This window comes from Mus pahari, chromosome 17, assembly GCF_900095145.1.
Source record: "Mus pahari chromosome 17, PAHARI_EIJ_v1.1, whole genome shotgun sequence".
In the NCBI taxonomy this organism is placed as follows: Eukaryota; Metazoa; Chordata; class Mammalia; order Rodentia; family Muridae; genus Mus; species Mus pahari.
Window position 1 is genome coordinate 61,132,425 of NC_034606.1, and position 13,261 is coordinate 61,145,685.

Here is a 13,261-nt window from a genome sequence, read left to right on the forward strand (position 1 = left end):
GTGGAGAGGTTGGGCACCCTTGCCAATTACCTTGATTTTGGAAACAATTCTCTCAGGATTTCACCATTTAGAATACCACCCGCTACGGATAACGCATACATAGCCTTTACTTTTTTAAAATATGTATTTGTTCATATGAATGCTCTATGTGCATTTGCACCAGAATGCCAGAAGAGGGTGTCAGATCCTGTTACAGATGGTTATCTTCTTACAGATGGTTGTGAGCCGCCATGTGGTTGCTGGGAATTGAACTCAGGACCTCTGGAAGAACAGCCAGTGCTCTTAACCTCTAAGCCATCTCTCCAGCTCACATACATAGCCTTTATTGTGATGAGGTATGTCTTTCTCTTCCAAGCTTCCTTAGGGATTTCATCATAAAGGGATGGTGAACCCGTAGCTCCACCGCTAGGGCTTAGAAGTCCTTAGGCCCGGTAGTCTTAGGCTCAGTGTGACCTGCCTCCATAGTAATTACCAGTCGGTCAGGAATGCTCCAGCTGGCAGGGGGCCTTATCTCCCATGTTCTTGCTCGACTGCAGCCTTCTGCTGTTCATACCTTTGGCCTGTCCATGCCTGGCTTACCTGTGGCGCCCTCCCCACTGGCCTCCCCTCTCACTGGAGCTGTGGCAAGCTGAACTAGGACTTGATTTGTGGTTGTTCCATGATTTCAGGTCCTGAAGATAGCTAAGACTGCAACACTAGCTTCTCTCTCAGGATGAGACCTGGCCCTTGAAGTCATACGGATTTATCTCCACCGCTGACCTCTCTGGGAGGAGAGTCACTGGCTCTCCAAAGCCCCGAGGCCTCTGGGCTTGTCCCGGAGGCTGACATTTTGAAAGTGGCAGCTGTCTCTTCCCCCGCTGCCGGTGTCTCTGGCCTTTCTTCTGCTCTTCTCAGGCGACCTTCCATTTCCCAGTTTCGAAGCTCTTCCTCCGTGACTCCCTTTTTTAAGTCGACAGCACGGAGACGCTCACACACCAGTGTTAAGGCAGCGCTGTTCAGGCTAGCTCAAGATACAGCACAGCCGACACATCTGTCAGCCGATGAATGGATAAAGAGAACGGGGTGTGTGCACGCAAATGGAGTTTTAGTCAGCCACAAAGAAGAATGAAAGTATATCATTTGCAGGAAGCAGACAGAATTGGATGTGACCATGTTAAGAGAAGTAAGCGACACGGAAAAAGGCCAAGTATCAAAGGTTTCCTCTCATACAGAATCTATCTGATACATACCTATGTTTAAACTATTATATAATATATAACATGTTATTTACCCACTGGTGTTATATAGATACTATGTTACACAATCTATTATAGGTTTATATATTACAATATAAACTCTCTTATACACTAACTATGAAGTCATATGAGTACTTGTTCACCAGTTATAACCAGGTGCACTATGCAAATGCATAATGTTAGCGAAAGGGAGGCTGGCAACAAACGTGTGTGGGACAGTACTGATTTGCAAACGTTCTAAAAAGCTAAAACTGTGTCAAACAAAGCTGTTTCTAAGGAGGAACTTACTTCTCACTCAGGTGCGCGCATTCACAGTGATGTGGGTGAAGGAGAAAGACCCTTTGGCGGTCTCTGTGGACCCGGGCTCTGGTAGCTCAGAAGAGCTGCTGGCCACTGGATGAGAGGAGCAAGCACGGGGGTCAAGGTTTGGAGAGTTCGCTATTAATAACAAACCAGACACAAACAGGAAACAGCTGCGACCATCGATGCCCGAAGGCATTTGCATGGCTTGCTGACATGAGAGCTATTCAGTTCTCGTCCTTCCCCTCTGGACTTCTCTCGGTCTCTCTCCCACCGTGGCTTTCCAAGTTCTTCTTGTTGCCTTTCTTCCCCCTCCATGCCCTTCTCCACACCATTCTCTTTCTCTCTCCCACCTCACCCTCCTGGAGGTTTCTGCATACTTACTTGCCGCAGACAGACCTCACTTGGGTCCCCAATCTGCGTGGAACTGGGTCTCTCTGGTTGCAGGCGAGCGAGGATTTGGTGAATGTGAGGTGACAAACAAATACGGACACAAGGGAGTGTGGTATCTGAATGTAATGTCAAATCGAGCATCAGACTATTTATACAGAAGAAAATAGGGAAGTTACACAAAACAGAGGAATGCAAACACGGAAGGACTGGCAGGAACCAACTAGGATAGAATTCAATGTTAACAGCTGGGATCGAAAACAGCTCCGGGCTGGAGAGATGGCTCAGTGGTTAAGAGCACCGACTGCTCTTCTGAAGGACCTGAGTTCAAATCCCAGCAACCACATGGTGGCTCACAGCCATCCGTAAGAAGATCTGACGCCCTCTTCTGGAGTGTCTGAAGACAGCTACAGTGTATTTACATATAATAAATAAATAAATCTTTAAAAAAAAAAAAAAGAAAGAAAGAAAACAGCTCCACCTAAAGTCAGTTTACACTTAGTAGCCGGGGGCAAGGGCTTCATGCCCTTGCCATAGTTCCTATAGTCCACCTTCCCCCTAGGCCATTGTAAATACTTGTGTATGGGTATAACTCAGCTATCTATGGTTCTAAGTATCTACTCTGGTTCCTCTTTAGATCACAAACTTCCTTCTTCCTAGAGAACGGTAAATTCCTGTGTAGGGCAGTGACTTAGCTACCTAAACCCAAGGTCAGCTCAAGGATTGACTGCCTAGGCTCTAACTTGGCTATGTATTCAGGGAAAGGAAAGCACATGGATCTGTTTTCCAATTAAATCAAGGACATTGGAGCATTCATTATACAGGATGCCACGATTCCAGGAGACTAAGTTTCTGTGAACTTTTTGCCTCGGGACAGCGCCCAGGTTTTGGGGGGCCTGTTGAGCTTGTCACTACTGGAGAGAATGTAGCACTTACCCGCTCAGATAGCTCGTGTGGGTAGAGGCTCAGACACTCTCATCAGAAACCACAGACTCTCCCACCTTACACCTCTACTATAGAATTGTGTCTCTACAGTGTAGCCCAAAATATTACATATTTTTCACTTTCTGATCTACGATAACTTTCACCAGAACCTTTCCTGTTGTAGTTCCTCAAATGGAGACGCCTTGGCTCTGCTATGCAGCTCAAGAGGGTGATACACAGTAGTTAAAACATCCCAACTCTCTTGTCTGGGTTTCTACTGCCCAACAACCATGCCATGGCCACCTCTTAATCCTAAAATATAAGCCCGAGGAAGAAAGCGTGGTGAGAATTCAGTCGTACTCTCAGCAAGATACACGAGGGGAAGAAGCAAGAGCATGTCCTAAAGGATGATGGTTTGAAAGAAAATGGTCCACACAGGCCCAAGGGAAGGGCACCTTTAAGAGGCGTGGCCTTGTCGGAGTGGGTGTGGCCTCGTTGAAGTGGGTGTGGTCTTTGTGGGAGAAGTGAGTCACTGGAGGCAGGCTTTGAGGTATCAGATACTCAAGCCATGCCTTGTGTGGAAGTCACTTACTTACTGCCTCAATGGATCAAGATGTAGACCTCTCGGCTACCTCTCCAGCACCATGTCTGCCTGCACTCTGCCATGCTTCCCGCCATGACGATAATGTCTGAACTGTAAGCCAGCCTCAATGAAACGTTTTCCTTAGTAAGAATTGCCGTGGTCATGATGTCTCTTCACAGCGACAGAAACCCAAACTAAGACAGCTGGTCAAGGGGAAAGGCATGTCAAGAGTCTCAGCTTCCTGCCGTTTGGTCTCTGGTGAGAAGTGTGATGATATTGGGAGAATTTTCTCTCAGGTTTCAGAGGACTAAGCAATGGCTACTGCCTTCTGTTCAGGTTCCGCTGAGAATCAAAGTTCGACCCCAACAAAGCTCCCCCTGGAGAACCAACGAATTTATTGGGATTCCTTAGGGTGTAGATGAGGGGTTACTACACCTACATGTAGATGAACCCCAGAACAACCTCACTGGAAAGTCCTCAGCCTGCTTGAAGGATGGCTTCCCTCAGAGCTGCTGATTCCCTCAGACTTCCCCAGCCTATGTATTCTTCTCAAGGAGGCTGGCCTCAGTCCGGGTTAGGGTGTAGCACTCAAAGATGACCGTGCACGCCCGACAATGGCCACTAGAGGGTGCCAGAGCACGAGGTTGGCAAACCCAAAAAGAGCATCTTCTGTTGCCTGGAGAATCCTTAGCCTGCCAAGAAATAGACCACAGATGGGTAACAGGCTACATGGAACCTCATTTGACTGGCCACGGAGTAGGACAAGCAGCCTTGGAGTATAATGGCGGAGTGACCCCCTACTTCACTCGGGGACAATGAGTGAGGCATGGGACTCAGGACTGTGAGTTCAGAGAGGAAACGGCTTAATGGATAACTGTGAAACAAATAGACTTTCTGCTTCCAGGATCCCCAGTTGACTCTATTAGATAAGCGACAAAGAGCACTGAGCAGTAAAGTAGTAAGCTTTCAGGGAGAGGTCTCCAAGAAAGCGGTCGGGAGCATGCTCAGATGACAGCAGGTCTAGAAACAAGGGGAGGTGAAAAATTGTCCTTCCCTGCCTGGCATGGAGAGAATGGCGGGCGAGCGAGCAGCTAAGGCTTAGCCGCAGGGCACGTGAAGAGGACGCATGTGGAGTACAAAAGAAAATGCCCAAATACTCAGAATCGTCATCGTGTGAAAACAGTATTATAAAATTGAGTGATAGCCTGGAAGCTGACATTGGGTTCTTAAGGCCGTATAACAAACCAAGAAAATTTACATGCGCATGTGTGACGGGAGAATTTTTGAGTACAGAAAAGAGTAAAATCTTGTTGCAGTTCCTAAATTACTTAGGGCACATAGATGATTCCTTTAGACTTGAATTAAAACAAAACAAAACAAACAAAAAACCATGACTGAGCAGGTATGTTGTAGTGTATGCTTTTAATTTCAGCACCCAGGAGACAGAGACAGGCATATCTCTGCAATTTCAAGGCCAGCTTGGTCTGCTTAGTGAGTTCCAGAGCAGCCAGAGCTACATAATGAGATCCTACTTACTGTATATTAATATATACATATATGTGATATATATATATATATGAATAAATAAGGTGCACAGTTTTCAAATTGTGTTAAGAAAAGAAAAAGGTTTGAAAAACCCACTTTAGGAGCTGGAGAGATGGCTCAGCGGTTAAGACCACTGGTTGCTCTTCCAGAGGTCCTGCGTTCAATTCCCCCCAACCTCATGGTGGCTTACAACCATCTATAATGAAATCTGGTGCCCTCTTCTGGCATGCAGGTAGAACACTATACATAATAAATAAATCTTTTTTTAAAAATTGTGATTCAGAGGAAACAATATGGAGGTAAGGAAAACTATGCCAGGGTGTACTGAGGTCGGGAAGCAATAGTGGCCAAGCAGATGTGACAGGATGCTCAACAGGCATTTCTCAGTTCGATTGAGTCCTAAATGCTACTAAAATCAATGCAGTGTAAACTCGATGCCCAACTGCTACAGTCTCAAAGCTCCTCCCTCACATCCTTCGCGCTGACATCGAATTGCCAATGTACAGTATTAAGAAATAGGTCCTGAAGAGGTGGTCAGGCAGTGAAGCATATCCCTCTTGAGTGAATTAAGGTCTCAGTTGTGGGCGTGGCATATTGAGTGGGCGGTGGGTTTTTGGGGTCGTGGTTTGTGGAGGGGGGTCCGGTGAACAAAACATTTGTTTCTCTTCTCTAACTCGCTCTCTGCCCTTCACGCAGGGGGGGGGGGGGGGGTAAAGCTGGAAGAAGACCCCAGCCAAATGCTAGTTCATAAATCTTGGACTTTCCAGCCTCCAGAGCCACGAGCCAATTAAATTTCTGTTCTTTATAAGTGATCCGGCCTGTGACATTCTGTGACAGCAGTCCAATCTGAAGTGAGATGTCAGACCCCCAGCCGGATATTCTAATACTGTCACTCCAGTCTCGAAGTTGGTATAGGACACTGTCACACGGAGCAGACGAGTTCCTGAGGTGCTGCGCCCTTCTCTCACGCTTCCCGATGACCTTCCTTCACCAGGCAAAAAGGGCTCTGTGTGGAGAGCTTGACTGGCAACTCTGAAATCAGGAGAGTCCTTGTGCTATGTGAAAAAGCCTTGGCCAGATTAGCTTAAAGCAACCAGGTTGAGAGAGAGGCGCTCAGAGAGGAAGTTACAGCAGGTGGTAAAGACGGTGAGGCAATGTGCACACTTCTTATGGTTTATTGATTATTTGTGCATGTTATGTGTTTGGATGTTGTGTGTGTACGTGCCTCTGCCCTCTAATGACAGGAGGCACCCACGGTTACAGCACTGGAGATCACGTGGCCCAGGAGGCATAGCATTGTGGGCAGCAAAGCCTGGTGCTTTTTTTTTTTTTTTTTTTTTTTTTTGTTTTTTGAGACAGGGTTTCTCTGTGTAGCCCTGGCTGTCCTGGAACTCACTTTGTAGACCAGGCTGGCCTCAAACTCAGAAATCCACCTGCCTCTGCCTCCCAAGTGCTGGGATTAAAGGCGTGCGCCACCACCGCCCGGCCAGCCTGGTTGCATTATTACTCGGAACCAAAGCAACAGATTGCATGTGTCTACAGGTGGAAGATTCAACTCAAGTTCAGTGTCAACTCGGGGCAGCTTGCAGAGAAAACCGTACATCCAGATGCTAGTGGCCATGGAGCTGTATTTTACAAACACCCTCTAATGTAACATTCAGGGGACAGCGGCAGAACCTTTAGTCTTCCGTCTGTTCTCACACATGGAGGACGGTGCCATTGCTGGACCTTTGTTGGTGACTTTGAAGGACAGCCACAGTCCAGAGACATGGGGAACACAAACATTAAAGGGTTAAGGGGATTGTAATCTGAAACAGCTAGTGTGTCTATAAAAAAAATCACCTCTGATAAAACCAATTGGTTTTTGTTTTGTTTTGTTTTGTTTTACAGAATTGAAATTACTCCCTTGAAGGGTATCAGCTAGATTGAACACAATCAAATCATTTGCCCACCTCTCATTCGACTTTAAATAATTCAGATTGGACTTAAGCACCGGCAGCCACAAAACAATTCAGTGAGAACTGGCAGAAGGCCTGCAGATGAGGAGGACCTGCTGGTACTGTGTGAAACTCCAACTGAAGCTCGACCAGGCTGCTCGCCACATTTGAAACCCTCATTAATACAGCACAGTGGACTAGGGAGCCGACCATAAAAGTACAGAGTTGGCAACAGCCTGTACTCTGGGGGCCTGTGGTACCTCTCTGATCAAAACTCAAAAAGAGCATCCTATGCCTGCCCTTGGGGTTTTTATTTGATAAAAATATGGTGTCTAGGAGAGGCACTGTCTCCTCATTATAGGGAGAGTCCGTTTTAAAACTAATGGTGTGTGTGTGTGTGTGTGTGTGTGTGTGTATGTATGTGTATATTTTTGTGTATGTGTGTATATATGTGTGTAGGCTTCTATAGTAGATTTCAATTAAGTTCTTTCTCCCCTTCTCCCTCCCCTTCTTCTTCCTCCTCTCCTTTTTTCTGAGTCAGAGCCTCACTGTGCAGCTCTGGATGTCCTGGAACTCACTGTGTAGACCAGGATAACCTCAAGCTTACAGAGATCCATCTGTCTCCACTTCCCGAGTGCATGAATTAAGTGGTGCATCACTAGGTTTGGTACCATTCAGCTTTTCAACTCTCTCTCTCTCTCTCTCTCTCTCACACACACACACACACACACACACACACACACACCACGATTTTATTTTGTGTACATAAGTAAACTGTAGCTGTCTTCAGACATACCAGAAGAGGGCATCAGATCCCATTACAGGTTGTGAGCCACCATGTGGTTGCTGGGATTTGAACTCAGGACCTTTAGAAGAGCAGTCAGTGCTCTTAACCACTGAGCCATCTCTCCAGCCCCATTCCAATGTCTTAAACACTATTTATCTCTCTCCATACTTGTAGGACTGTGAAAGGCAGCCTGTTTTCTGGTTGAGCTGGGTTAAAACCCCAAAGCCCCAGAAGATAACTCTGCAAGGAACTGAAGGAAGTTTGTCACACTCCCAGACACTAGGCTCCTGACATGAGGCCCCAGCTCCATAATTCTGTGGTCATCAGCCATGTTGGGCAATACTCCAAGCCCCTGATATTCTGTCTGGACTCCACCCCCACAGTTGTCTGGCAACAGCCAGGTATGCTCCTCCCCACAGTTACCTGGCAACAGTCAGGTAGGTCTGGCCCACTATAAAAGAGGCTGCTTGCCCCCTCCTCTCTTGCTCCCTTGCTCCCCCTCCCTCTGCATTCCATTCCCCCCCTCTCTCCACTTGGCCGTGGCTGGCCTCTACTTCTCTACTCTCTCCCTCTCTCTGCCTTTCTCTGCATCTACTCCATGACAACAAATGCATTAAAACCATGGACTGCCTCTTCTCATCCGGCTCTGCCTTGCTGGAGCAATGGAGCTGGTCATCCTCTAAAGAGCTGCGTGTCTAATCTCCTGCAGGAGACCTCCATGCGTTCACAGCCAAGGTCACCACCAAGCCAAGTCACCCACCTGACCAAGCCAAGGACTCTCCTACCCGCGATAACCAGCCAGAGCTTTCCTCCTGCCCTTCCCTGAGAAGAAGGGGCAGAAAGATTGTAAGAGCCAGAGTTAGTAGTAGACTGCAGAGAAATAGTGTTTTCTCGCAGGGCAGGACCGTTGCATCCATGAGCTCACGGGGGCTGTGTCTGCATGCATGAGACTGGTACAAAATCCAAGCCAGATAAAATCCCAGTTTAGACAGGGGAGGGCTTTGTGAAGATCCAGCCCGCCTGAGGAGTGATTGGCAGCTGGTCGCTGCTGGAGGAGGCAGGCAGTTTCCCTCAGTCATGTGACCACTGAGCGTGTGCCTGTGCTCCAGTGGACTGTCTTCTGTCGCTCAGAGTCACTGAACCTGGGGCCGGGCTGGCCGCCAGCCAGTCCCTACAATCCTCCTCCCTCTGCTCCAGCAGTGCTGGTTACAAGCGTGCAGAAGGCCACACTCCGCTTTTTTATGTATTTGATGAGGATTCTAACTCGGCTCCTCATGCTTGTGCAGAAAGTGCTCTTCCCCAAAATAAAGTGTGATGAATACAGGGTCCAGGTGGTTCAGGTGGCTTCTTGAGGTCTCTGGTTCTGTAAACAATGGACAGAGTTGACAAATCTGTTGGTAGCCTGGACACAGAATAAAGTTGTGAACCAGGTCATCATCTGTGGAGGTTTGAATAGGTATGATCCCCATAGATTCATGTGTTTGAATGCTTGGCCGTGGGGCATGGCACTGTAAGGAGGTGTGGCCTTGTTGGAAGAGGTGTGGCCTTCTTGGAGGCCTTGTCACTGTGAGCTTTAGGGTCTCCTATGCTCTGCCAGTGCCGAAGATAATCTTCTGGCCGCCTGAACGTGGCAGTCCCATTCTGTCGTCTGTAGAACTCTCATGGTTCCTACAGCACCAAGTCTGCTTTGTGGCTGCCATGCTTTCTACTATGATGATAATGGACTAAACTTCTGAAACTGTAAACCAGCCTGAAGTGAAATCTTAAGGTTTTTTTTTTTTTTTTTTTTTTTTTTTGGAGAGTCAGTTGTGTTGGATGGTGTTTTGCTGAGGCAAACACATGAAGGAGTGTTTTCCTGAAATGGACACAGGTGAAAGGCTAAGGCAGACTCTTGAAGGAATGTCTGGCTGAAGCAGACACAGGAGAGAGGGTGTTCTGCTAAAGCAAGCACGTGAAAAGGACATGTGGTGAAGGATTCTTTACACACATGTATTGACCCACCTTACATTGCGTAGTTGAGCTGCGTTTGTGGGGACTCTATAGAGAGAAATACATCAAAAAACTTCTGGTAGCATGCCTCTGTTTGTTGATGCTTCAGAGGACTCTGGGCTGATTGGCAGAATGATGTTAACTGAGACAGACACTTGTGCTGAGGCAAGACATGTGGAAGACACGTGCTGTTTGAAGGGCACAAGCAGGACTCAGCAGACAGTGAGGAGGGGTGGGGCTGAGCTTGGTTTGTTTATAGAGCTAGCTGTGCAACACTGTGGGTCTCCCATCTTCACTGATCTTCACTCCCCTCTGAGAGGCACAGCAGAGAACTTCTGGCATCCCTGCTGGTCTCCTGCTGAGGCTGAGGCCTGGCTGTCTCTGCTAGGTAGTGCCCCCACTGCTGATTTCTGTTTGCTATCTTACGCTGCACTAGACTGCTGGTGCATCTGCAAAATGTTTGCAAGTAGACTGAGCTGCTGCTGCTGCTGCTGCTGCATGCTAACCTGTGAACTGAACTTCCGATTTCCAAACAACACAGACCAGAGTTGCTCCAAAGAACCTTTCTAAACAGGTCCACTTCCCCCATATGCTTTTTTTGCTACCTCTGGTGAGTGGTGGGCTAAAAGGGAGGTTAAAGTGTTTAAGAGCCATCACTAAAAATAAACCAATTAAAAGAGTTGCCCTGGTCATGATGTCTCTTCATAGCAACAAGCCCCTAACAAAGACATCACCCCTTGACAGAGTCATTATCAGTTAGATTAAATGTCAAAGTAGAAAAATTTTTAAGAGACCTACATTTTAGAGACATCAACCTGAGCCTGAAGGTTTGGTGAACAGCTAGCGCGGCACAAGTATTTGGAAGGAGGACCACCTACACCTTCAGGGCTCACTTCAGTCTGTCACAGTGGCCACAATGACACCTGCTAAGCTCTGTCCTCACTCAGAAGTCTGCAGCCAACTGCTAAGGTTCAGTTCCCACCCATGCTGTTTCTGATGGGGCAGTCTTTTTTTTTTTTTTTTTTTTTTTTTTTTTTGGCTTTTTTGGTTTTTTTGGCTTTTTTGAGACAGGGTTTCTCTGTACAGCCCAGGCTGGCCTTGAACTCAGTAATTCGCCTGCCTCTGCCTCCCGAGTGCTGGGATTAAAGGTGTGCGCCACCATGCCCGGCTCCAGTCTTTTTTTAAAATTAATTATTTATATGACTACACTGTCACTACCTTCAGACACATCAGAAGAGGGCCTCAGATCCCATTACAGATGGCGGTGAGCCATGATGTGGATGCTGGGAATTGAACTCAGGACCTCTGGAAGAGCAGGAGGTGCCCTTAACTGCTGAGCCATCTATCTCTCCATCTTCCTGATGGGGCAGTCTTAACCTTAAACACACTTGCCCTGTTTCCTAATCTGTAAAATGAGGATAAAAACAGATTCTTCCACAGTGCTGTTGAAAAGACTGTCAGCTAATATGTACAAAATGCCCAGTGTGGGTAGTTAAAATATTCAATAAATATTCTCATTCAAGTTTTGAATAGACATCCGAGGGAAATGTTCAGGGCCCTGTTCTCTCCTTCCACAGTGTGGGGCCAGGAATTGAACTCGGGTCACCAGGCTTGGTAGGAAGCCCCTTTTCCTGCTGAGCCATCTTGCTTGCCCTCAGCTGTCATTAATATAAAACATCATAGAGTTGTTTTGTTTTGTTTCAGATGCTTTCCTGGAAATAGGATCTATGGAATACATTCTGGGTGGCTTTTCTCGGAGACAGAGTTAAGAAACGTCTTACCTTATGATGTTCCTTTTAAAAGATGCAGTATTCTTGATGCAGTGGTACACACCACTGATTGAAGCATTTGGAAGGTAGAGGCAGGAGGACCAGAAATGCAAGGTCATGCATGGGCTATCTAGAAAGTTTGAGGCCAGCCTGCGCTACAGGAGACTGCCCCGAAACAAACTGAAAAAGACAAAATAAATGATGAGTTTGTCTTAATACTTGAAACTCAAGATTACGGTGTATGTGCATAAACTCTTCTTCTTCTTCTTCTTCTTCTTCTTCTTCTTCTTCTTCTTCTTCTTCTTCTTCTTCTTCTTCTCCTCCTCCTCCTCCTCCTCCTCCTCCCCCTCCTCCTCCTCCCCCTCTTCCTCCTTTTCTTATTCTCCCTCTTCCCCATGCAGGAGGTCTCATTTGCCAATGACTTAGAAAACGCTGAAATGAAGATCCTTACCATGTGTTTGGTAGTTCTGCAATTGGTTCATCTCTTGCTATAGAATCTCAGTCGCGCCCCTGCCAACAGCAGGCTGGTTGGAAGAGCTTCAGGGGGATTGGCTTTTACTCCTCACCCTCTGTTTTCTTTCTTTTTCTTTTCTTTTCTTTCTTTTTTTTTTTTTTAAAGATTTTATTATTATGTATGTATACTGTAGCTGTCTTCAGACACACCAGAAGAGGGCATCAGATCACATCATGGGTGGTTGTGAGCCACCATGTGGTTGCTGGGATTTGAACTCTGGACCTTCGGAATAGCAGTCAGTGCTCTTAACCGCTGAACCATCTCTCCAGCCCCTCATCCTCTCTTTTCTTTTCTTTTCTTTTCTTTTCTTTTCTTTTCTTTTCTTTTCTTTTCTTTTCTTTTCTTTTCTTTTCTTTTCTTTTCTTTTCTTTTCTTTTCTTTTCTTTTCTTTCTTTCTTTCTTTCTTTCTTTCTTTCTTTCTTTCTTTCTTTCTTTCTTTCTTGTGAGCTCTTTCCTGCTGGAACTTCACCGCCAAATGTGCTTGGAGATCTCCGTGGCTCCGTGTGGCTCTGCCACTATAGTTTATTTGCTTTGTGCCATTTTTACTTTTTTACCTCTTTATAGCAAAGTAAGATGTTTGTGTTCTTCCAAATTAAATCTATAAAATAAGGGACAAACTAAGTGCGTGCCTGCCAGCCTACTGCTCGGGAGACGGAGGCAGACAGGAGCCCATCTTGGGCTGCAGTGAGACCCAGGCACCGCCCGTGTTAACAAGGTTTCCGGTGATGGTGATGGACTGAATGAGTCTCCCCCAGCTGTGGCTTATTCCACACCTCACCAATGAACGTTGGATGGCTTCAGCCCCTTTCTACCTCAAACGGCCACATAATGAATCTTTTGTGTGTGGGTTCCTGTTTTTCCAGCATTTGAAATCTCAGGGTTCCTCTCTGGTGTCACAGAGATGAGGCAAAAAATTGTCTGTCATTTTGCTAAGATCCACCACTTGTTCCCATTTCCTTTGCCAGCTGTTTCACAGTTTGCCTTTCTAAGGGTGGGATGTGTCCAGCGATGACGTCTTCATTTGCATTCTCTGAAGGCTCAAGCCCATTTTTCCCCCAGGTCGCTAACAAAACGTTTACTTCCTGTGGTGAGCAGCTCTTCTGTATCAACGCGCTTCAAGCACCAACTCTTTCCTTGTGACAAATAATGCAAATATTTTTTCTCACAACTTATTTTGTCATCACTGTACTTAATATGTCCCTTCCCAAGCAAAAGATTTTTATTACAGTTATTAACTGGGGGTGGGCCGGACATGTGTGTATCACAGTATGGCTGTGGGGGTCAGAGG